This window comes from Monodelphis domestica, chromosome 1, assembly GCF_027887165.1.
Source record: "Monodelphis domestica isolate mMonDom1 chromosome 1, mMonDom1.pri, whole genome shotgun sequence".
NCBI classification, from domain to species: domain Eukaryota; kingdom Metazoa; phylum Chordata; class Mammalia; order Didelphimorphia; family Didelphidae; genus Monodelphis; species Monodelphis domestica.
This window is the reverse complement of record NC_077227.1, coordinates 561,639,828-561,666,150: the sequence shown is the minus strand read 5'-3', so window position 1 is coordinate 561,666,150 and position 26,323 is coordinate 561,639,828. Positions and strand designations below refer to the sequence as shown.

General features: G+C 36.0%; 1 protein-coding gene across 2 annotated transcripts in view; it reads left to right on the top strand.

The window, feature by feature from the left end:
- The window catches only part of CSMD1 (CUB and Sushi multiple domains 1), a 2,624,761-nt gene that overhangs the window by 1,484,594 nt on the left and 1,113,844 nt on the right, over positions 1–26,323 (top strand). The gene's annotated exons all lie outside the window — the stretch shown is intronic.

Genomic DNA, 26,323 nt, shown 5'->3' with positions numbered 1-26,323 from the left:
GGATACAGATTGTTTTTTAATGACTTTTCAGCTTTTTGCCTGTTCCAGAGTAAGTATTTATTCACTCATTTGCAAGTTTTCAAAATATAGTAGGAAGCCAAGTTGAGTTTGAAGTGCTTTTCACATGCTGGCTTTTAGTGCTTTGGAGAAGGATGAGAGAATTTAAAGGAAATAAGTCTTTTTAAGAATGTAGTCACACATTTTAATTAATATTTAAAAGTAGAAATTGTACTAAAATCTATCTGGAACCAAGTAGCATTATCTGCTAGCAAGACCAGGTAAAATAACTTGAAACAAATGTTTTTCAAGTATGGTTGGTGGGAGGAAGAAAGGAGTACAGTGAGGTTTTCATCCCCAAAAGACACCTGTCATTTTTCCCCGCTTTCTAAAGCTTTTTTCAAATTCCATTCCATATAGGAGAAATGTTCATTTGTTTTGTTTTGTTTTTCCTGAATGTACTTTACTCAGGCTAGCTAACAATTATCTACTTTGGGGCACTGCTCTATCTGGGAAATGTGACTCTTCTGTTTTATGTTGTTGTTATTGTTGTTTTGTTTATTTTTGTGGAAAACATTCCATAGGAACTTAATTTGCCCGCACCAATGTATAATGAATCTTAGTATCAAGGCACTCTTTCATACTGTTTCCTGTCTTTACAACAAACACATTAGTTAGTAGTTTAAAGTAAAATTCTTGCTCTCTAAATTTAAAAAAATAATCAAAGCCCCATTTGTGTAAAATAAAAGCATTAACTCATTTTTTTTAGTCATTTTAATGGGGGAAACTAGATGACTCAGTAGACTGAGAGCCAGGACTAAAGATGGGAAGTCCTAGGTTCAAATCTGGTCCCAAATACTTTTTTTTTTTCCCTAACCCTTACCTTCTGTCTTAAAACCAAAATACTATGTTATTGGTTCTAAGGCAGAAGAGTGTGAAGAGTGGTAAGGGCTAGGCAATGAGGGTTAAGTGACTTGCCACAGGTCACACAGATAGGGAGTGTCTTAGGTCACATTTGAACCCAGAATCTCCAGTCTCTGGGACTGATTTTCAATCCACTGAGCTATCCAGTAGCCCCCTTCACAGATACTTCTTAAATGTGTGACCCTGAGGAAGTCACTTATTGGCTTCCTATTGCCTAACCCTTATACATCTTCTGCCTTAGAACTAATATACAGTATTGATTGGAAGATGGGAGTAAAGGTTTAAAAAGAATCACTTCAAGATTTTAAAGCACTTTACATATAGTGTCTGATTTGATACTTAGAAGATCTCTATGAGCCATATTATGCTATAACTCCCATTTCACAGCTCAGATAACAAGTCCAGTGGCTAAATGGCTTCCTCATAGTCACATAGATAGTGTCTGCAACAAGAAGCCAAATGAGGTAACATTTGTAAAGCATTTTGCAAACATGAAAGCAGCATATAAATGCTGTTATTATCAGTATCATTGTGAACTGTAGCAGTCCACCCCTAGCTATGGGCAAGGGAAACAGTTGGTATGTACAGATTGCCTTAGAAGAGAGCATGCTCAGTCTTAAGCATGCTCAGTATCGCACGTGGGTGGGAAAGCCTCTGACCCTTGACCCCAGCTTCCCCCAGGTTAGGCAGGAACACAGGTTTCTTTGTGCTCACCTGGTTAAGAGAAACCACACCTATACCTTGTTATTAACCAATGATAATCATCCCTATGTACTGTGTATATTTGCATATCAAAGAGATTAAATATGCCTCAGCCAGCTCCGCCTCTCTCTCTTCTGCTCTTCCTCCTTTCCAGTTCACACTGATGCCTGTCCTTGCTGGAGCCTGGCCTTGGGGCAGGCTCCATCTCTAATATTTCTCTATCATCTCTCCGACCTGTGTGGTATTAAATGTGGATCTCTGGACTGGTAAAAGCTTTCGGAATGTTCCTTTGATCAGAGCTTGGCTGTGGCTCATTGATAATTAATAAAGACTCATTCCTGCCACCTCATATCTCTACTTCGACTCCGTCATCCCCCTCGTGGTATCTAAAACTTCTATCCTTTCTCTATCTTCCTACCTTAAAGCTTCTCTCTCCCCTCTGAGGAAGCTTTATGAACCTCATCAATGCACTCATATTGGGGACCTTTCCTAGACTTCTCAAAGAAGCAACTCTTTAAATAGACAAAATTCTAAAAAGTCTAACCCTTCTTAATTAGATAATTCCAATAGATTCATTTGTTAATAATAATGATTTGGTGTGTTATCATCATCATTATTATTATTAATGTTTTACCCTCACATTAGCCCTATAGGATAAGCAGAGCAGGGTAAGCTTTATTATCCCCATTTTACAGATCAATAAAACGAGGTTTTAAGAGGTTAAATAATAAAAGATAGAGCAATGACTACAAACCAAATCTTCTCCCTCCAATGTTCTTTTCATTGTCTGATGCTCTGTCCCTGTTCAATGTCACAATTTATAAATTTAAGCCCCCAAGACTCCCACTTCAATAAATTCTTTTCAATGGCTATTTTCAGAGTATTATTTGGCTATTTCTAGCCCTTGGACTATATTGCAATATCTAGATGAATTTTTATTCACTTAGAGGCATTTTTGCCCTTATGCCTCTGCTCATATATCATAGCTCCTGTCAGATTGCCTACTAGCTACTATGTGTTACAGTCTTATTTATGGTTTGTATCATCCCACCTACTTTTTGTTAGCAGAAGAATATCCTTGACATGGCTTTAATTTATAATTCATGGTGACTCCTAAATCAAATCCCATAGAGTTTATATGTGATATCTCTTTAACTCCATATTTATCATCTCCCTATGTTGTTCATCTTTGTTCCAAACCATGATATACCATACCCACCGCAAATTTGTCGTAATATCTTGCCTACAAAGAACATGCCTGGACAGCATGCATAATTTTGACTCCCTCTCTTTATAAGCACTTGAATTGAATTGACCTTGCAATGACAGGCTGTTTAACTATTCTATTCACAATGACATCATACCTTTGCTTTTCTCTAAGTCATTGTACCTGCTATTGGTCAAAGAAAAACAAATAGAGAGTTCTTTTACATCCTTACTTTAACTTGCCCTTTTATTCCAACTGATACTTATTTAGTTTGACTTCATTTGGCCTGCTTGAGGTCAAGCTTTCCTACAAACATGCAGTTTTCAGCCAATTAGATTATGTTATTTAAGATAATGCTATTATATTTAGTATGAGTTTTTAATGTTAAATTCTAAGTATTATATTGGATAGAGGATTAGAGGTGGTATCCAACTGCTCTTCACATAATGGTGGACTAAATTGGAGTTAGGAAGCCAGCATTCAAATCTCAGCTCTCTCACTTTATATGTGTGTGTGTGTGTGTTACTATGGACACATGACTAAATGTCTTTGAAGCTCAGTTTCTTTATCTGTAGGATAATAATTTCTATACTACCAAACTCAGAGAGCAATTGTGAGGCTCCAAAAAGAATGTGTATAAGGGCTCTGCAGATATTAAAAGAATCCTATGAATACTAGATATTATTGCTATTTTTGTCATTCTTATTTTCTTTAGTGCCAGTTTCCATTTTTTCATATTGGGGACTGACATCTTCAGTTATCATGGTTCTGCTGATACTGACAATGAAAATTGTTCATCACAGAAAAGCTCTTGAGATAATCTGGTTTAGTTGAGTTTCATAACAAGATTCTCTTAAACATAATTTCTCCTTCACTGCTGTTAAATGTTTCACAAGGTGATACTGTTTTGAATCTTCTACCATCTTCCTCCATAACATCTTTCAAATTGGTTTATATTCTACAGTAATAGTCCTTGGTGAGAAAGTTTTAGAGCTCTTTTTGGCCTCCTCATTGTAACAATTGCTTTACAGCAACTAATACAAAATAGTCATAATTAGAATCAAGGTCTTTTCCTTTATTCATTTCTCATCTGTTGATACCAATAGCTTTTTTTTTTTGGATACATCAATTTGAAACTATTATAACTTCATACTGATTTTCTTTTTTACATTTTTATTCTTTCTTTGTATTTTGTATTGATTTTGACTTTTTCTTTAGCTAGTCTGTGATTTAACCATACACCATCAGAATTCAGTTGTTTCCTGTCTGTTAAGATTTAATCAGTTTTGGGGGGTGGTATTTGGTGCTTATGATTTTCAGCACCTTCCAAATCCCTTTTTATAGAAAGTATTCATGATAAACAAGTATCATGGTTTTAACTTGTCTGAAAGTTTTCAGCTTCCTTAGTTTCTTAATCTTGAAATATGAAAACATGACAAACATTTTTTTAAAAATTAGGAAACAGTTATTCTGTACATCTGTTATTTAACTTCAATTAAGTAATTAACATATCATTAGTACCCATTTAAACACTACAGCCATAATATTGTATTAATGTTCTAAAGCCAACTTAACATTCTGACCTAATAATGCTCAGTTTCTTCACATAAAAGAATATCACATTATACAGACAGTCAATTAGGAACAAGCACAGCATTGTCTTGTTATAGTTAGCTTGATAATACATTCCACTTAATCACTACATTGTTTTGTGTCACATACAAAACTGGATAGTAAATCTTGCTGGGTTATGTTACGTTTTATTCAAGTTTTCCCTGATCCAAGGATAAAAATGATTATGGAAATTTAAAGCATGCTTATCAGTATCTGAGTTTCTTCATGAAAATATTCAATTTAAAATGTCACAGTAGAAGATTAATGACTCAGTGAATATAATGCTTCCCTATAAGAACTGTAGTAGGAAACTAGGTGAAACAGTGGCTAAAGTACTATAATTGCAGTCAGGAAGAAATGAGCTCAGATCATAATTTAGTCACTAACCATCTGTTATCCTAGGGAAGACTTTCTCAGTTTCCTCATCTGTAAAATGGGATTAATAGCTTTATCTGTCTCAGAGGGCTAATATCGAGATCAAATGAAATAATACATGTAAGGTTCTTAGCACTATTTCCGGCACATAGTAGGTGCTTAATCGATGTTTATTTTCTTCCTTTCCATCTCTCTTTCTCTTCTTCCATCTTTGTCTTTTTCTTCCTCTTTTCTCTTTCTTTCTTTCTTTCTTTCTTTCTTTCCTTCTTTCCTTCTTTCTTTCTTTCTTTCTTTCCTTCTTTCTTTCTTTCTTTCTTTCTTTCTTTCTTTCTTTCTTTCCTTCTTTCTTTCTTTCTTTCTTTCTTTCCTTCTTTCTTTCTTTCCTTCTTTCTTTCTTTCTTTCTTTCTTTCTTTTTTTCTTTCTTTCTTTCTTTTTTTCTTTCTTTCTTTCTTTCTTTCTTTCTTTCTTTCTTTCTTTCTTTCTTTCTTTCTTTCTTTCTTTCTTTCTTTCTTTCTTTCTTTCTTTCTTTCTTTCTTTCTTTCTTTCTTTCTTTCTTTCTTTCTTTCTTTCTTTCTTTCTTTCTTTCTTTCTTCCTTTTCCTATCATAAGTGATGTAAAAGTGTCAGGTATCAGGGAATGCTCTAGGGGTCTCTGCTTATCCTGCCTCATTCAACATTTTTATCAATAACTTAAAGACATATATAGCAGACTGATTAAAAGTGATAATGACACAAGGCTGAGTTTGAGACCTAACACATTAGATAAGTTTAAATATCTGAATATCTTGAAGATTAAAGTACTGAACTTAACTAGATTATACATTTGAGAGCAGGAATTGTACATTCTATCATTTTGTTGATAGAAATGTATGTTGTTTGATAGAATTTGCATTCAACATCTCTGTTCCACTATAGAACATGTTCCTTAGGAACTTCTTGTGGTTCAGTCATATCTGATTCTTTGTAATGTCATGGACTATTTTTTTTTTCCAAAGCATTTGCTTGACAGAGAAAATGGGTTTTTGCCCATTTCTTTTTCAAGTTGATTTTTTTTTCATCAGAACACTTCACTATGACCTCTCTTTTCTTGGGTAACCATTCATTATACTGCTTATATTTTCACTGAGCTATGCAAGCTCCTCTGCCATGATAAGGCAATGATCTACAAGGGGCTTTTTAGGCAAATGAGTCAACTGACTTGCCTAGAATCACATAAGTAGTAAGCATTCAGGTCCAACTGACTTGCCTAGAATCACATAAGTAGTAAGCATTCAGGTCTTTCTTTTTCTAGGACCAGAACTCTATTTACTCCATCTACCTTATCTATAAGTTGAAAGTTCAATGTGTTTGTGTACCTGTGTTGAGAAAAATAAAATAATATCTTTCCTAGAAGGACAAAAACATTTTGAGAGAATATAATGAATATTTTCATTAATCTTTCTTAAATACTGAGCTTATTGAGAAGGAGGGTGGAGATGCTACCTAAAATGAAAATCCTAAAATAAGATTTATATGTCCATTACTTTGAAATAAATTTTCCTTTCTATTCTGGAGTTAGCATTATTACTATTTTTGAAGAATCAGAGTTGGGATAGGAGAGTACAAAAAGGTACGGCTAACATCTCATATCCTATACTAAGATAAGGTCAAAATAGATACATGATTTAGATGTAAATTGTACTATCATTAACAAATTAGAAAAAGCACAGAATATTCTGTCCATTAGATCTGTAAATAAGAGGAGAATTTATGACAAAACAAGAGATAAAAGGCATTACAGAATGAAAAATAGATTAGTGCAAGCAATGTTAAAAGAAAGCTGGTGGAAAAACATTATAGCAATTATCTCTGATAAAGGTTTAATTTCTCAAATATCTTGAGAACTGTGTCAAATTTTTAAGAATGCAAATCATTCTCCAATTGATAAATGATCAAAGGATATGAACAGACAGTTTTTAAATGAAGAAATAAAAGTTATATATTATTGCATGAAAAAATACTGTCAATTACTCTTGATTCGAAAAATGCAAATTAAAGCATCTCCAACATGCAACCTCACACCCATAAAATTGGCTAATGTGGCAGAAAAGGAAAATAATAAATGCTTAGGGGTGTGTGTGGAGAAATTGGAACACTAATGTACTGCTGGTAGAGTTGTGAACTTATTCAACCATTTTAGAAAGTGATTTGGAACTATACCCAAAGAACTTTAAAACTGTGCATACCTTTTGATCTTGCAATACCACTGCTAGGTCTATATTCCAAAGATATTTTAAAAAGAGGAAAGGACCTGTTTGTACAAAAATATTTATAGCAGCTGTTTTGTGTGGTGGGAAAGAATTGTAAACTGAGGGGATGTACATCAATTAAAGAATGGCTGAGCAAATTGTGCCATATGGTTTTAATGGAATACCACTGTGCTATAAGAAATGATGAGAAGGATAGTCTAAGAAAAGCCTGGAAAGACTTGAACTAATGCAAAGTGAAGTGAGCAGAACCAGGAGAACATTGTGCATGGTAACAGCAATATTATATTATAAATATTTATGAACAACTTAGCTATTCTTAGCAATGCAGTGATCTAAGAAAATCCTCAAATATTTATGTTGAAAAATACCATCTGCCTCCAAAGAAAAAACTGACGGAATCTGAATACAGTCTGAGGCATACTCTATTTTATTTTATTTATTCATTTTTATTTTGTTTGTTTGAATTCTCTTTCACATGGAAAGATAAAACATCTATCTAAAACACTATTGCATATATAAAATCCATTTGAGATTGCTTGCTGTCTCAAAGAGGAGAGAGGTAGGCAAAGGAGGGAAGAAGGATACAAATTTGGCTCAGATTAAAAAAAGGTTAAAAAAACTGGGTTTTTCATGTAATTGAGGGAAAAAATATTATAAAAATAAAATAAAGAATCAGATTTGGGAACTATAGAATTATTTCATAAGACGATGGATAGCCAAATACTATCTTCCTGGGGATTTCTTTTCTACCAAAAATCCATCATAAGGAGCCTCTAAATGTAAATGAAAGATTTAAAGGACTGATCTAGTTCTTTGTTTTTAAAAAAATCTACAAAATCATGGCTTCTTTAAAGGGGATGGGATAAAAGATCTATTTTTGTAGTGCCTGAAAAAAAAATGTCTCATTTGTCATTCAAAAGAAAAAGTTAAACATCTTGTAAAAAATTATTTAGACTATATATACCCCTTTTTAATAGAGGCTTTCAAATTGAAGTCATTTTCAGAGAAGTTGTAAATACTACCATGACTACCTCTACTTCTACTACTACTACTACATTAAATTAAGAAAAGATGTGTGATTATGATACAAACATAAAAGCTTTATTTTTTAGAAAAATGTAACTTGGGGGCAACTGGGTAGCTCAGTGGATTGAGAACCAGTCCTAGAGACGGGAGGTCCTAGGTTCAAATCTGGCTTCAGCCACTTCCCAGCTGTGTGACCCTGGGCAAGTCACTTGTCCCCCATTGCCTAGCCCTTACCACTCTTCTGCCTTGGAGCCAATACACAGTATTGACTCCAAGATGGAATGTAAGGGTTTAAAAAAAAAATGTAACTTTAAAATTATAGTCATGTTTAGCTAAATTATAATTTATATTCTAATCTCAAAATATGACTGAAAATGATACTGACTTCAAAATTCACTCCTACTGGGTTTACCTCCCATTAATGATGTGACCAATCTTCAGTTTCCTTTTCTAAGTAATTGCCTAGCTTGTGATTTTCATGGTCAGTGATAGCCATCTTTTTTTTTTATTTTTTATTTTTTAAGGCTAGCACACCACAAGGGCCAGCAACAATTCTCAAAAGAGTACTTCAATTGATAGAGGGAAGAAGCAAACACTGGTTTAGTTGTAGCAAAGGGAACAAAGCTTTAAACTTTCAAGCATTTGTATTGCTCTCTCAGGACATCATTTAATTAAAATAAATTAGAGAAACTCTTCAAGAGCTAGATTTTAGTGAGCTTTGAAGTGCTGTGGTTAAAGTCATAAAATGGCAAACTACTGATGGCCATATTACTGAGGGCTAAACATTGTATAAATACTTAGTGAATTCCAGCCGGTGTTAAGTCTGTATTTCTCCCCTTAACAAGGCAGGTGGCAAATCTATTTTGTTCAATATATTCCCTGTTGAGCAAAAAAAATGCCTAATCTCACATCAATTTCAGATGAGTAAACCAGATGCTGGTAAATTACACTATCATTTTTAATTGGGCTAAGAAATATAAAATATGATAATATTATGATTCAATGGACAATTTTACTTGCCTAAAATTGGGAAATTCATGGCATTATTTCCTTTAATTGAAAATATAGAAAAAATGAAGAAGAACTAGTGCAATGAATATAAATGGTGTTGTGAAGTGTCAGTAGCATGACAGGAATTTTGATATGCAGATTTAGCAAGGTTGTTAGAAGTTTCTATCTCATGTACTTTTACAATTTACAACCTGGGGTTGCCTCAATCCAAATTTTGTTCCTTCCTTTAACTAAGTAGCAGTATTGTGAAATATCCATTCTTCTGTCCAAATGAAGGAGTATACAAATATCCGTACATGTGGCTATTATTAGGCAATTATGGCCTCAGGAACAAAGGGAGCTTCCTCGATCAATAACCCAACCCATCTATAACTCAGTACAAGAGACACAGGGAATTTCCTTCTATATGTCAAAGTCAGATGATATATGAGCAGACAACAAGCTTTTATTAACTTACTACGTGCCAGAAACTGAGCTAAGCCTAGGTATAACACAAATATAAGCAAAAGACTATACACTCACTGCTTTTAAGGAGCTCACATTCTAAAAGAAGCCTTAAAGAGGGAGCAGAGTACTGGGACTAGGGCAGTGTGGCACAATCAAGAGTCAAGCACAGCCCTGAGGAAAAGGAAGACTGGCTAGTCTGGGTCTGTTGCCAAAGTGGACCCCTGAAGAAGAAACTTGGCCATGGGAATTGACAGGTGGCCTAAAAGAAGGATATTTCAGGGAAAGAAGGCAACTGAGATATTGGGACAAAGTCTAGAGACTCAGAATTATAGCCCAGGATGAACGAAGTATTCCAAAACCCATTTGTTACTCAGAATGAGTCATAGGGAATTGTCTTCCACACACAGAAGTTAAATGATTTACCTTTGTTATCTTCCAGTTGTATCTGACTCTTCCTGACCCCATTTAGGGTTGTCTTGACAAAGAGACTGGATGGAGTAATTTTCAGTTTTCTTCTCCATTTCGTTTTAGAGATAAGAAAACTGAGGCAAACAAGGATAAGTAACTTTTTTTTTAAACATTATTTTATTTGGTCATTTCCTAACATTATTCATTGGAAACAAAGATCATTTTCTTTTCTTCCCTCCCCCACTCCCACCACCTCTCCCATAGCCAAAGTGCGATTCCACTGGGTATCACATGTGTTCTTGATTCGAACCCATTTCCATGTTGTTGGTATTTGCATTAGAGTGTTCATTTAGAGGCTCTCCTCAGTCATATCCCCTCCACCCCTGCAGTCAAGCAGTTGCTTTTCATCGGTGTTTTTACTCCCACAGTTTGTCCTCTGCTTGTGGATAGTGTTTTTTAGATCCCTGCAGATTGTTCAGGGACATTGCATTGCCACTAATGGAGAAGTCCATCACCTTCGATTGTACCACAGTGTATCAGTCTCTGTGTACAATGTTCTCCTGGCTCTGCTCTTTTCACTCTGCATTAATTCTTAGAGGTTGTTCCAGTCTCCATGGAATTCCTCCACTTTATTATTCCTTTGAGCACAATAGTATTCCATCACCAACATATACCACAATTTGTTCAGCCATTCCCCAATTGATGGGCATCCCCTCATTTTCCAATTTTTGGCCACCACAAAGAGTGCAGCTATGAATATTCTTGTACAAGTCTTTTTCTCCATTATCTCTTAGGGGTAGAGACCCAGCAGTGCTATAGCTGGATCAAAGGGCAGACAGTCTTTTATCACCCTTTGGGCATAGTTCCAAATTGCCCTCCAGAATGGTTGGATCAATTCACAACTCCACCAGCAATGAATTAATGTCCCAACTTTGCCACATTCCCTCCAGCATTCATTACTTTCCTTTGCTATCATGCTAGCCAGTAGGCTTGGTGTGAGGTGATACCTCAGAGTTGTTTTGATTTGCATCTCTCTGATTATAAGAGATGTAGAACTCTAAGGATAAGTAACTTGCCCAGAGCCCACAAAGGTAGTGAATGTCTGAAGCCACATCAGAACTCGTCTTCCTGACTCCACAGTGCAGCGAGGGAGCACTATGGATAGAGTGCCAAGCCTAGAGTTGGGAAGACTCATCTTCCCAAGTTCGAATCTGGCCTCAAGCACTATGTGACTTTGGGCAAATCCCTTCACCCTGTTTGCCTCAGTTCCTCATCTGTAAAATGAGCTACCGAAGGAAATGGCAAACTACTTCTTTATCTTTCCAAGAAAATCCCAAAGGGAGTCACAAAGAGATGGACTCAATTGAAAATGACTGAACACCTTTCTGGCTCTAGGCTCAGAATTCTTCATTATCATTCAAAAAAATTGAGTTTAATTTCCATATGATCTTGTCAAAACTACAACCTCACAGTGCTTCAATTACTTCAACAGCAAAATACCAGGTATGGGCTAGATGCCTTCAAAGTTACTATTCCAACACTAAATCTATAATCATATAAACTGTTATTACTAGTAGTAGTATTTAAATTGTCAGTTAGTATATTAATATTCTGATACCAGACTTGATATGTAAAAAAATATGAATAACATAAATTATACTAACTGCTAAATTTTATATTATTTTATGATCTACAATGACATTCACTAATTTAATTCTTTCCAAAACACTGTGAAGTAAACAAGAGATATTTACTCTTATTTAATCTTTTTCTCCTAGATACGGGTCCCTTTCTAGGTTTTCTTGAAACTATTCTTTTTTGGTTCTCCTTATATTTCTATAATTGTTTCTTTTCAGACTTTTGCTGGATCATCATATATGTCATGCCTTTTAACAAGTCCTCTTTCTACTGTCCCCCTGCCCAGACTTTTTCCTATACTCTCTTTTATCTATATTTTATCTAACTAGTGATCAAATCAGTTCCTGCATGTTCATTTATCATCTATGTACTGAAGCTTCCCAGATCTATATATTTAGTTCTGCCCATTGCTCCAGAACGCTAGCATAGGAAAACTTCCTATTTTATTGAGGGCTTCGCAATCCATCCTCACAGTCACTTAGGTTCCCAACCTTGGTGTCATTCTTGACTCCTCATTTTCACTCACCCTATAAATCCCAACAGTTTTCAGATCTTGCTATTTCTACTTATACACATCTCCCTACTTACATAGTCAACATCCTAGTTTTGGACTCTATCATTTTGAGAAGGGACTATATCAAAAGACTTCTAATAAGCCTCATAAATCTAATTTGTTAATTATTAGTTGATTATTTCATTTTTATGCATGTCAAATGTTGGTCTTTTCAGTTTTTTCATATTTTCCAGTTTTGTAAAGTAGCTAAGAATATAGAGGAAAATGATTAGCTCATATGAAGTTAAACCCCAAAACAGTGATTTAAACCTGAACTAACCCCTTGTTTAAAAAAAAAAAAAAGCTAAGTGCTTTTCAAGGCTGTTCATCTACCATGGTGTCCACCTTTTACCCTTGAGGGGAGCACTAAGAGGTTGGTCAGACATTGAAGGAACCAGAGGCATGCACTGTATCCAAGGCCATATTTTATTGTTCTGATTTTTGTTGTGATGATGGACTTGGATGACTGGAAAAGTAAAGCTGACAACTTTGTGCCCCTCTGCCTCATATAAATCCAATTCATCAGAAAGTCATTAACCAATGATGTCACCAGTCCTCTTCAAAAAATGAAGGATGGAAAAACATTTTCTGCTAATTTCTTCCTTAGAACAATTAAATGGAACTAATCTGTACCTATATTCCAAAAAGAGTAAAAATGAAGGCAGGAACTATTGTTATTAGGAAAAGAATGCTTCACAGTGCTATTTTTGTAATCAGCATTAATTAATAGTTTACTGGTCACTCCCCTTCCAAAAAAAAAACAACATATTTTTCACTATTAATATAACTAGAATATCAGTCCAGAATTAAGTGGTTATTGTTTGTTCTTAATCTATGGTCCATATCAATTTAGACTCCTATTATTAACTGTCCAGGACAAATCTTCATTAAAAAAAAATTCTAGAATTTATCACCTAATCTTTGTTTTGTTGACAACTATTCCTTCACTATTTTTAAACCCTTGTTTTGTATCTCAGAATCAATACTATGTATTAGTTCCAAGGCAGAAGAGTAGTAATAAGGGCTTAAACAATGGGAGCTAAATGACTTAACCAGGGTCACACATCTAGGAAATGTCTAAGATCATATTTGAACCCAGGACCTCTCATCTCTATGCCTGGCTCTCAATACACTAAACTACCTAGCTGTTCTTCTTCACTATTAAATTAATACATTATATGCTCTTCTGTGGCTTTTTACTTAATTTAGAGCTGTTTATTTCCATGAATTATTGAAAATGGAAGAAAATTATCACTCCATTATTCAACATAGGTTACATATTATGTTTGATTCAAGCTGACCATTATAGAACCCTAAATTCTTAGCTATCATACATGTACTATACAATTGTAATGAATTTATAGGTTTGACAGTATAAAAACAAAATCAAAAACATGAGTTCTATAAGAATGAGATTTACAAATAGGCCTTTTGATACGATATGAAAGAAGTCACTGATTAGTTTTTCCTCTGTTTCTCTCTGTTTATATCTCTCACTCACTTCTCTCTCTCACTGTTTCTCTGTTTATCTCTTTGTCTCTGTCTCTTTCTTTCCCCACAATCTTTCTATCTGTCCTGCTCTCCTCTGTTTCTCTGTTTCTGTTTCAATTTTTCTCTCTGTCTCTGTCTCTCTTGTCTCTTTCTCTGTTTCTCTGTTTCTCTCTGTCTCTCTTTATTTCTGTCTCTGTCTCTTTCCCTCTATCTCTCTTTCTTTGTCATTAACAACCATGGGCATTTCAATATATCTAGTGTAACTATTAGATATCTCCATAGATAGAAGAATTATGTTATGCTGTTCCTTCCTGCTGGACTGGGGTAGAGTTGAACCCTTGTCAAGACTTTGCTATCTTCTAGAAGGAGACATTGGGGTGAGGGGAAAAGGGAGGGGATCAATAATTTAAGTTTTGAAGTAGTGGGAGCAATAGTTGAGGCCTTTAGTCACTGCTCTCCTCTGCCTACTTTCTCTCTGGAGAGTTAGGCAACTATAACTTGTTATCACAATGAGATTGATTTTTTTTTTTATTTTACAATTTCTATTTTTGTTTGCTTGTTACATTAAAATGTCCAAGTATCTCTCTCCCTCCCTTCCCCATACCATAGAAGATATCATCTGACAAAAAAAAATGTAAATATAAATCTGTCTTTCTTGTTTCTTTTTATCAGTTCCTTCCCTGGAGATGGACATATTGATTTTTAGCATGGACTAATATAACAGTTCTCATATCCACATAACCTTTTCTCTAGTTTATGAAGATGAATTTTATTAATACAATCCCTATAGTTTAGAACCTTCAGGAAGGAAAATTCCTAACATTCTGACAGATATTTGGGTAACTGTCCTAATTGAAATTTATATCTATTTATAGCTAACCCTCTGCTTAATATTTGAAGGGGGGGAAACAAAGATTCCAGAAATATTTAAGTAAAACAAATGCACAAAATCTGTTACAGTTTCCATTATGGAAAAGGCATAGGGAAGAAGAATCTTCTTCTGACTTCTCTTAGTCCTTGAAGAACTGAGTATAATGAGTTGTTTTAGCCCAACTCTTCTACTCTGAGAGACCTACAGGGGCTCAATGGCTGTTTTTCTTTTTTTAATCTCCCTACCTCCTTTCACTTCTTTTCATTTATTCCTTTCAGTTTTTCCACTTTCAGTTTCTCTTTAATTTCATGTATTTTGTTTAGTATTTTGACATAATAATAATATATCACATGGAGTCCACAATAAATAAGGGAGTCAAGAGAAAATGGGGTTAGGGTGAAGGTAAGCATTTGAGAGTCTTATTTGGGAATTAGCTAAAATAATATGAGCAAAAGAGCTACATGAGTAGGTGAATGTAGAAGAATATTCTAGGTACTCAGGGCTAAGCCTTTAGGGATGCCAAGTTAAATGGGCCCAAATAAAAATAAAAGTGAGCAAAGGAAGCAGAGGATGCACCATTAGAGGGGCGTAAGGAGAACTAAAAGAGCAAAGTATACATGAAATAAGATAACATCCAAATGAATATCCTAAACTGTATGCTTTTGAGTCTATACATTCTCTGCTTTAAAGCAGCAGGTATTTGGGCTAAAGAAATTATATAATTGACTAATTATTAAGATCTAGATTTTGTTTCCCTATGAAGTTCAGTATTTTAAAACCGAAAGATATAATCTTTCTCTGCAAAACTCTTAAAGTTTAAAAACAACCATATGTTAATATTAGGCTTCCTTTTTTCTACTTTCTAAACATATTCATGAGCTCTTAAAATGTAAAACAGATTTTAAAAAATATCCCAGCCATAAATTTGACATTTATGGTCTATAATATTTGCATCAACCTGATGTTACATATCTGATTTCTTTTTAAACAGAAATAAATGTTCCTCGGTGCATTCATTCTTTTAGTTTATTTTTCTTTAAAAAAAGATTGAAAAGCTTCTTTGACCATCTGTCCTCTCACTGATGACATGACAGGTGTTATCTATTGCCACCATGACCTGACAATTTTGACACATCCATTCATTCTAGACAGCCTTTCCTTCAAGAAATAACTTATCAGGGTAAGATCTACACTTAAGGACTTTGACATTTACAAGTCCACTTAAGAACTTCACATCTCTCAAACTTCTATGTTATTCTGCTTCTATGCTGCTATTTCAGGCTATCTGATGACCCTTAGTACCAGGAAGAAATCCTGTTAGTTCTCTCCAAAGCTATCTATCTATCTATCTAAATAAATTCAGACCAAACTTTGAAGTAAACTCAAGTGACAACTAATTGTGCAAATAATTCAGAAGAAAAATCTATCCATTTCCCCATGTTATCAGAAAGAGGTATTTGTGTTGAGTCAAAATGCTCCTGGGTGATTACAATATCCAAAGCTAAAAAAAAAATTAGAGTCCAAGAACTCAATCATCATCATTTCTATACATTTCTAGCTGAAGTCTGTGTCTAAACCTCGGTCTTTTATTAAATAGCCGTACATTTCCCCACAGAGAGTTTTCTGTCTGCAGAACTGATTTACCAGGCACTATAGAGTTCCAATTGTAGTTACAAATTTGCAACCAAGTGAAAAAGACAAATTGAGACAATTTGCTTTCATATGTTTCAAAATAGCAGCAAAAGATAAAGACAAGATAGCAAATCTAACACACTATTATTTATACCGTGGGCCTATTTGGCAAAGCTGCACACCTTTTATAGCCACTCTCCCCAACCTCAGGGAAGCATGGAACATTTAGAGACCTTTCAGAGAGGTACTCTCTGAACTATGGACACTTAAGCAATGGTTTCTTGGCCTTCATAGGCTGGTCCTCCAGCCTCAGGCAAAGAACAGTCCTATTCTCAAGGATTTCAGATTGAAAAGTAATGTGGTGGTGGCATGTCTCAGGGAAAGGGCAGCTACTGGTACAATACACAGACTGCTAGGCCTGGAGTCAGGTAGACGCATGCTCCTGAGTTCAAATCTGGCCTCAGATACTTTCTGGCCAAATAATCATGGGCAAGTAACTTAACCCCATTTGCCTCAGTTTCCTCATCTTTAAAATGAGTTGGAGGAAATGCCAAACCACTCCAGTGTCTTTGACAAGAAAATCCCAATTGGGGGTCAGGGAGAGAAGCAGTTAGGTGGCTTAGTGGATTGAGAGCCAAACCTAGAGATGAGAGATTCTGAATTCAAATCTTGGCTCTGATACTTTCTAGCTGTGTGGCCCTGAGCAAATCACTTAGTCCCCATTGCCCAGCCTTTATTGCTCTTCTGCTTTGGAATCAGTAAACATTGATTTAAAACAGAAGATAAGGATTAAAAATAAGAAGAAGAAATAAAAAAAGAAACACCCAAATGGGGTCCTAAATAGTCCGACACCACCAAAAAATGGCCTTACAATAGTCTCAGAAAGAAATCACTAAGATTTTAAAGAAGACTAAGAAAAGATTCTTCCAAGATGTGAAACTTTAGTTAAGGCTCAAAGGGCCAAAGAGAAACAAGGAGGTAGAGAAACAAGGAGGTAGCAAACAGGACTGAGAGTATGCTAGACATGGGAGACAATCAGGAAAAAAGCTTGGGGTTAGGTCTTGGGCAAGGAACAGAAAAGAAACCCCTGTCACTAGACTGAGGAACACACAAAGGACTCACAGTTTCTAGTGTTAAGGCAAGTGAGAGAGGAAAGTTGTAAAGGGCTTGAAAAGCCAAACAAAGGATTTGGTACTTGATCCTCAGAGCAAAAGGGCATCACAGGAGATGTTTTTGTTTGTTTTAAATAAGGAGGATGGTTATATGGTCAGAAATGTTTTAGGAAGGTGAATCTGACAGCTTATTGGAGGAATAATTGAAGCAGTTGAAGACTTGAGGCAGGGAGACCAATTAACAAACTACCTACTGCCATGTTCTAGAGGTCCTCTGGTCAGAGTCTCTGCCAGAGCGATGGCAGTGAGGGTAAAGAGAAGGAAGTGTATGAGAGATGTTACCAAGATAGAATCTATGGGCCTTAGCAATAGAATAGAAATGAGAGGGAGGGGAGTGGAGTAGAGTGAGAGGGTGAGGATTTGAAGCATACCTAGGTTGTAAGTCTCAGTGACTGGCACTAGTACCCTCAATAATAGTGGGGCATTTAAGAAGAGAGAAGAGACTTCAGAAAAATAATGATGTTCATTTCTGACATGTTGAGTTTGATATCTTTGGGTTTTCCAGTTTGAGATGCCCAATGTAGTTGGAGATAGGAGTTGTTAACTTGGAAATAAATACAGAACTTCCAAGTAGTTAAAAAAGCCCACTCTTTAATCAGGAAAAAGGGATAGGCAATCCTTTGGTCATTACACACAGTCAAACTCTAAATACCATTCAAAACCAACGTAGTTGAGAAAACCAGAGAGAGAGAGAGAGAGAGACAGAGACAGAGACAGAGAGAGAGAGAGAGAGAGAGAGAGAGAGAGAGAGAGAGAGAGAGAGAAATGGTGTGGAGTTTTTTAATATGAGGACCACATAGGTGTGTTTGTAGTCAGCAGGTGGCAACCTTAGACAGAAATTAAAGATGGTGAAAGGGTAGGGATCGTAGAGGGACTCATCTGTGGGAGAAGCTAGAGTAGAGTAGAATGGGTTTGGCCAAGTAGATGGGTTTGCCTTGGCAGGGAGAAAGGCCACCTCTTCAAATGAAACAGATGTAAAGAAGATAATGATAGAAGGCATCTGAGGTTAGATAAGGAACAGAGGGAAAGAGGGAAGGGGGTTGGCATTCTATGAATGGCCACGAATTTAAGATTCTTAGTGGACAGGATGAGAAATAGGTGCTGTAGGAGGTTTGAGGAGGATCAATAAAGTTTGGAAAAGTTGTTGTAGTGAATTGATTAGGAAAGTATAAAAGAACTGCTTTATGGAAGTAAGGGCCCATTTAAGATTATGTAATGAAAAGTTTTAGTTGGCTCAGTAAGCATGGTTTAGTGATTTTTTTCAGCTTTCTTCAATAGCACAAGAGTAGGAGGTGTAAAAGCAACAGATAATGCAAACAATCCAAAAATGATATTTGCAAGGGCAAGATTCTGGATATAATAAAGGATCTAGGGACCCAAGAGAAGAGAATTGTGTAGAATTGAATTGGATAGTCATGTAGTCAAGATGAGGAAGGGAAGAGAATTAGCTAATACAAGGGTGACAGTCTGGGAAAGCATGGAAGGATTATGGAATTGCAGGTTATGTCAAGGTTGAAGAACAAGGTTTAGAGTTGCAAATCTATGTATGTGTATGTATATGCAGACTTATGTGCATATATTTGTACAAATGTATTGTGCATGTGGGTTTGTTATATATTCAAATATATATGAAGGAGAGAGACACTATAAATGGACCATGAGCTGGACTCAGAATTGAATAGTCAAAAAAAGAGAAGGCTGGATTGACTTTTGAAAATTCTTTTAATGGTTCTGAACTTCACACTGAGTTAAATGCTAATTGTTCTTTTTTTTTTTTAAACCCTTACCTTCCATCTTAGAATCAATACTGTATATTGGTTCCAAGGCATAAGAGTAACAAGGGCTAGGGCAATGAGGGTTAGGTGACTTGCCCAGGGTCACACAGCTAAGAAGTGTCTGAGGCCAAATTTGAACCCATAACCTCTTGTCTCTAGGTCTGGCTCTCATTCCAATGAGCCCCCTAGCTTCCCTTTTTAAATGTTAACCTTTTTAACAACAATCAACCATTGATATTATGACTCCAAGTTATGGAACACTATAGCTTCTAGGAGATTGAAATTGAGGATCTTCCCAAGGTCATTATAGATATCAGGCATGAGCATGTATCTTAAGATATGTGTGATATGGAAATCACTTTAAAAGACTGATATATATTAATTTAAGGTCACCAAGGAATTCAGCCATGCAATTCCTAATGAAAACTCAAGTCAGCAGTCAACCTTTTTTTGGTGTTTTAATTACAAACAGGAGGAAGAAAAGTATTAGAGGGAGAGAGAGAGAGGGAAAAGGGAGAGAAGGAAATAGGGCTTAAATACCCACTCTGCTTAGGCTGAGCCAAAGGCCCAAGTGGAGGCAAAGAAAAGAGGTCAGTCCCTATCACTCATGTGACCAAAATGCAGAAACAGTCTGTGGGCTCCTCCACTCCAAGTACCAGCTCCAACCACCTTCTCCCTCCACACAGGAAGTCTCCAGAATTCCTGAGCTGTCCTCTACCTCACTTCCTGTCTCTCACATGTGCCAATGGTGGCTCTAGCTTGACCTAGGACTGCCCAGAGGTCTGTCCCTTTTGCACATGTCTGGTGAAGGCCATGTTCTCAAATAATTAAATCTTGAGTTTTATTGCAGCCCTTCCTGATCTTGTTACCCTGAGTAGGGTGGAGAATGTAGTTTCCAAGACCTGATTCTGTTATTCCAAGTATCTCTATTGTTATTGATCAGGAAATAACTAAATCCCATCTTCTAAAGAATGGTCTGAATAGGGTTGAGTAGTTTTGAAATTCACATATGGCATTCTCTGTGAGGACAGGATTATCTAAATACAGAACCTCTAACACAGCTTTTTTTGTGCTCAGTACATTCTCAATAATTTTTCCTTGATTATTTGTTAATGAATTAATAAAATAGTTAGAGATCTAAAAACTTTAAGGATTAAATAAAAGAATTTGTAAAACACTTAGCATAGTGTCTGGAGCATAGTAGGCTCTTATCAATGCTTTTTTTCCTAGCTTCCTCACAAAAGCACTTAGGTAGGGACTTAGATTGTCTCTCACATACCTAAGAAGTTTCAGTTATCACCTCAATTCTAGACCCAAAACTGAGTTAGGTCTTCTGATAGGCCCTTACCAAATGAAATACTATGGAGAAATTCCTGGGCATGTAAAGATACAAATACCTCTAAAATACATTTCTTCCTATGAGAACACTCACATTTTCTAACCTCCCAGTCTACCTGTTCAATTAAGAAGAGACTCTGCTGTTCCCTGTACAAATTTTTGTCAAAGGATTTCATAACTAAAAGTTCTAAAACTGTTTATACTCAGTTCAGTTATTTAACAATATGTCTTTGTTCCCTTTGTAAAATAGTTCATGTTTTGTTTTGTTTTTTAAAGCTAGGGATATACTCTAAGGGTATAATTTTAATATGGGTGAATAATTGTGATATGTTTGTTAACTTGGAAACAACCCAGAACTATCAAATAGTCAGAAAAACCAAGTCTTTAATCAGGATAGGGATAAGTCCAATATTTGATTCTTTACTCAGTCAGGCACCACAACTTTTTCAGGGTATAAACCCTGGACTCTGGGGATGTAATCCCTGGGAGTGCCACCATGCTAGATGAAGACTCCAAGGAGTCATTAAAGTTGGGGAGCTTAAATACCTTTCTAGGTGAAACCTGGGGGCTGAGGATGAGAGGGACAGTTGATTGACTTTACAATGGTAAGAAAGGAAACCAAAGAGATTCAGACAGGAATAATAGTGAGGGGCTGATGCTTTACAATGGACACAAAAGGGAAAGATCCATACCAGGACTGGGCCACCTCAGTAAAGTACTTTAGCCTAGGGAGAGAAACCATTGGGACAAAAGAGATACTTAACATCTTAAAGTCTATTGTTAGTCTGAGATCAGTGAAGTTGGACTTTCCCTCTGGGAGAAACTCTTATGTGACAAGGTCAAAACCTGGGATTTCTAGATCCCACTAGGACACAAGTTTGGGGTTTCTAGATTCCAGACAGTTAGATGAAAAATTCATTGTGTTTTGGGGGGTTTGAGGTGAACCCACTGGGTTTGGGATGGGTTCCCTTTGCAAGAATGCAAGACTCCAAAACTTAGCTTAAAAATAAAAAGAGAAATTTATTAATTTGGAATCTATGTTGAATTTGGCTGGAAGGACAGCATAGTTGGAAAGGCATGGGTTCTGGGCTCTTTATAATCTTTACAATAGGTGATATGTGACTTCAGGAGGGTATGAAGATATGCACTCAGGCACAAGGGAGGGGAGGGGTTTGGTCATCTGACCGGGGTCATCCTGAAGACATAAGGGATGACCCTCATAGTTTAGGGGACAAATAGATATCTTAGATACATTCAAATGGTATCAAAGCATAGCCTGGAAGGGTATCTCTGTGTCCATATCAAAACCTAAAGGACAATCCATGGAGGACAATTCTCTCTGGGGACTTTCCCTTTGTTGCAACCTGGTTTTATCAGGAATTTTTGATATTTTAGGGTTAATAATGACAAGGATTCCAGGAAGCAAAGGAATCTCCTGCTTACAGTTTGACCTGAAAGACTTCTATAATTTCGAGATACAAGTAAACCCAGGGTCCCACAACAATTGCTAGTTTGCAAAAGGAAAGAAGTACAACCCTATCTTAGAAATGCTACCTCAAGTGTACTTTGCCCAATTCTAGCATCATACATAATGCAGAAGGATATTAACAAACTAGAGGAGACCAAAAATAATCTCCATGAAGATAATATCAACGATTTAGGCATAACCTAGAGAAAAGAATTATGAAAAACACAAATTTTATGTCAGAAGAATTAGGCTTTATTTTTTCTTTTTCCCATTTGAATTGGAAGACAAAACTAGAAGGAATGAGTAAAAGTTTCAGAGGAATATTTAGGCCTGATGTAAGGTAAGATTTGCTAATAATTAGTTATCCAAAAGAGATATGGGCTTACCTTTGTTAACTTGGAAATAACACAGAACCACTAAAGTACTCAGAAAAAATAAGACTTCAGGAAAGAGATTATTATATAAAGTCATTATATCAGACTGTCAAAGATATAGTAGACCTTAATTTTTCACTTTATAATCCTGTCACCATACTGTACTCTTCCTTTCTCTGATGGGATTTGGCTAATCATTTAGGTTCCCTTTTTCAGACTTCACAAAAAAAAAAGTCACTCTTCTTTGATGTCATCTTAGTTTTGGGAAGAGGATGAAGTTTGTACTCCATAGAAGATATATATTTTATTGGTAGCAGAAATGCATAATAAATACAGAAATGAGGAGGAGGAATACAGTCACCAACCACTTCAATTAATCCGTTTTATCACTGAATAACTACGCACCTACCAGGACTTTGGCAATAAGCTCTTTCTTGATCCTTTTGCTTCAAGTCTTTCACTCATCTCCATACAACTGTGGAAGTGATATTGCTAAAAATGGGCATGGCCACATAATTTCCCTGCTCAATAAACTTCAGTGACTCCCTGTTGCCTTTGGGCCCAATGAAAACTCCTCCATTTGATATTTAAAGTGCTTGACAACAAAGGCTTCAGATTGCCTGTCTGGGCTTATTAGATTTGCTTTCTCATAGTTTATGTTCTAGCTAAAATGACTTTCTTGTCCTTGTACACAGAATTCTATTTGCTGTCTATTCTAGCCTTCATAAAAGCTATTCCTAGCCCTTCTCCCACATTCATTCACCTCCACCTCTTAGAATCCCAGGCTCCCTTGAAGTTTCAGGTTAAGTGTTACTACCTATGAAAGGACTGTTGACTTTAAATTGTTAGTGAACTGACCCAAATTACTTTTATTTGCTCTGTTTGGATTTAAACTTATTTATATGTGTATAGAGTGGTTTTGTTTTGTTTTATTTTTCTTCCAGATAGAATATAAGCACCTTCAAAGGAAGAGATAGTAATGTTGAGTTTTGAGGTTTGGTTGTTTGGTTTGGTTTTTATCTTATTTACTTTTTGGCTTTGTATCTATCCCCCAAATAGAACACTGTTTTTTGGACAAAAGGTATCAAAAAGTTCTTGACTGATTGATTAATATATTAATTTGTATGTCACTTGTGTGTATCTCCTCTGAGTAAAAGAAAACTTCATGACCCTACTACACCCCCTCCATTTCAGTGCTCTGTTGGCTGGAATTCCTGAAATGGATCCTGCCAATGCAAATCTCACTAACTTCATACCTCATAAAATATTTCTTTTAAACCCTGAATGTTTTTCTCTCTTTGGAATGATGGATAGATAAACTATTTTACATCTTAACTATTTATTAAATTATAATGCTTCAATTTATGTAAAATAGTATCCAGAGGGAAATCAGGGGTGTTACATTGAATTGATGAGTTTTTTCCAAAACAAATGAAAAATACTAATTCTATGCTTCAATTACCATAATTCCATAACCTTTTCTCTTACATATTGCACTTTGGTCTTACATAAATTCTACACAGATCATTAGCTTTTGTTTCTGTAAGCTCATTATAATTTGCAATGCAATATGATAAAATAAATTACAATTATTATGTTGTATTTCTTCTTGAAAGAAAGAAAATTACCCAATTTTAATTGTAGTAACAACTACACCTTTAATTAAACCACCTAGAAAACCTTAGTAACTGTATGTATTTAGGTTTTCACTTGACATTAATATTGTCTTAATTGCTGTTAATTTTTTAATTACCATTTTATATTCTCTCACAATTTGTTTTTCATATGAGCAATTACTGATGATTCAGAACAAAATTAAAACCCATAGAAAAAGAAGTGTTGTTAAACACAAGTCTATTGAGGATTCTGTCAGTCCATACACCTTGATATTGAATTCAAAAGAAATAATAGGAGATACATCCCCCATGATTTGGAAAAAAGATCCCAATTTCCACAGGATGAGAAATTCATGAGTTTGTTCATCTTTTTAATGTCTTTAAAACATTCTGTAGCAGTCCACCCCTAGCTATGGGCAAGGGAAACAGTTGGTATGTACAGATTGTCTTAGAAGAGAGCATGCTCAGTCTTGAGCATGCTCAGTATTGCACATGGCTGGGAAAGCTTCTGACCTTTGACCCCAGCTTCCCCCAGTTTAGGCGGGAACACAGGTTTCTTTGTGCTCACCTGGTTAAGAGAAACCACACCTATACCTTGTCATTAACCAATGATCATCATCCCTATGTACTGTGTATATTTGCATATCAAAGATTATATATAGCCCAGCAAGCTCCGCCTCTCTCTCTCTCTCTTTCAGGCTAGCTGATGGCTGTCCTTGCTGGAGCCTGGCCTTTTGGCCAGGCTCCATTTCTAATCTTTCTCTATCATCTCTCTGACCTGTGTGGTATTAAATGTGGATCTCTGGACTGGTAAAAGCCTTCGGAAGGGTCCTTTGAACAGAGCTTAGCTGTGGCTCATGGAAAATTAATAAGACTCATTCCTGCCACCTCATATCTCTAATTTGACTCCATCATCCTCCTCGTGGTATCTAAAACTTCTATCCTGTCTCGATCTTCCTACCTTAAAGCTTCTCTCCCCTCTGAGGAAGCTTTACATTCATTTTCATTGAGGATACCAACATCCTTCCAAGACCTCAAGCACTCATACTATTATCCTCAACTTCTCACTTTTTCTTACCCCACATATTGAGTCATTTGTCAAATCTTAGTTCTTCTTTCAGAATATCTCTGTTAGATGTCTCCTTCCTTTGGTCATATCAGTCATCCTGGTTCACGCATTCATCACTTCTAACCTCATCCACTTCAATAACTTCCTGATTGGTCTCCTGGCCTAAGATGTTTTCTGCTTCAAATCATGCATCTTAAGTTCAGATTTTTTATCATATTACCCATTCAATAAAATTCAGCAGTTTTATATTATTTCTTTGATCAAATATACCCATCTGAGTATCTAGAAGATCCTCCTTTATCCTTCTTCAATTTTAGGAGGACACTCAGGAAATTATTCATATATTTTCTACCTGCTTGTTTTCCTGGAATTCATCATTTCCAGGAATTCAACATTCTGCAAGATTATCTACTTAGAAACTCCCACCTTATAAACATTCCCTGCCATCAGTCCTTCCCTCTCTCTGCTTAGAAAGAGTAGAGATAGGGCTCTTTACTGGGAGCTCTTTACTGATCATCTACCATTTAGGCAGGTCACTCAGGGCATTTTTTTTCATATCATTTTCTACTTGCTTGCTTTCCTAGACTTCATTATCTGCAGAAACTCATTATTCTTCAAGATGAAATCAACTAAAAAATACATATCCTCAGATGACTTTCCACCCCAGTTTAGCATGGTACCAAGTGCTTAATAGATATTTATTGACTCCAGAATAGAAACTTCTTTGACTTAAAGCTTTTTCCATCCAGGACCCATCCTCCTTTTCTAGTATTACTCTACATTTTGTTTTATTACACATATTGTTTGGGTCCGGATTGTCGTCCACCACCACAGAAAACCAATAGATAGTGCAATCAGGCAAAGGGTCGTTTATTGATCTGGTATGAATCAGGGGACTCAGCATAGAGTTCCCCCAGGGGACTCAGCACAGAATCCCCCACCCCCACCCCCAGGGGACTCAGCACAGAGTTCCCCCATAGTTTGTGAATCCAGAGGTTTTTATCCCTACTACCCCCCAGCATGTATGGCCCTCAAGTCCTTATCTGGTACGTACTATTGCTGGAACCTTGATATGTTTATGTCTTCTGCTGGGGGTCTGCTTGGCCCCTAAGTTCTTATCTGGTACATATTGCTATTGGGACCTTGATATGTTTATGTCTGCTTACGAATATTCTGAACTTCCATGGCCTAGCAGTTAGGGGTCTGCTCAGATCTCCCTTAATATTACCCTCTCCACATATTCCACATTATAATTAAACTGGACTTCTTATTACTCTTCAACCAAAATACTCCATCATCTGTCTCTATGCCTTTGTAATAGCTCTCTCTCCTAACTTCTTTATCTTAGAATCTAAAGTTTCCTTTA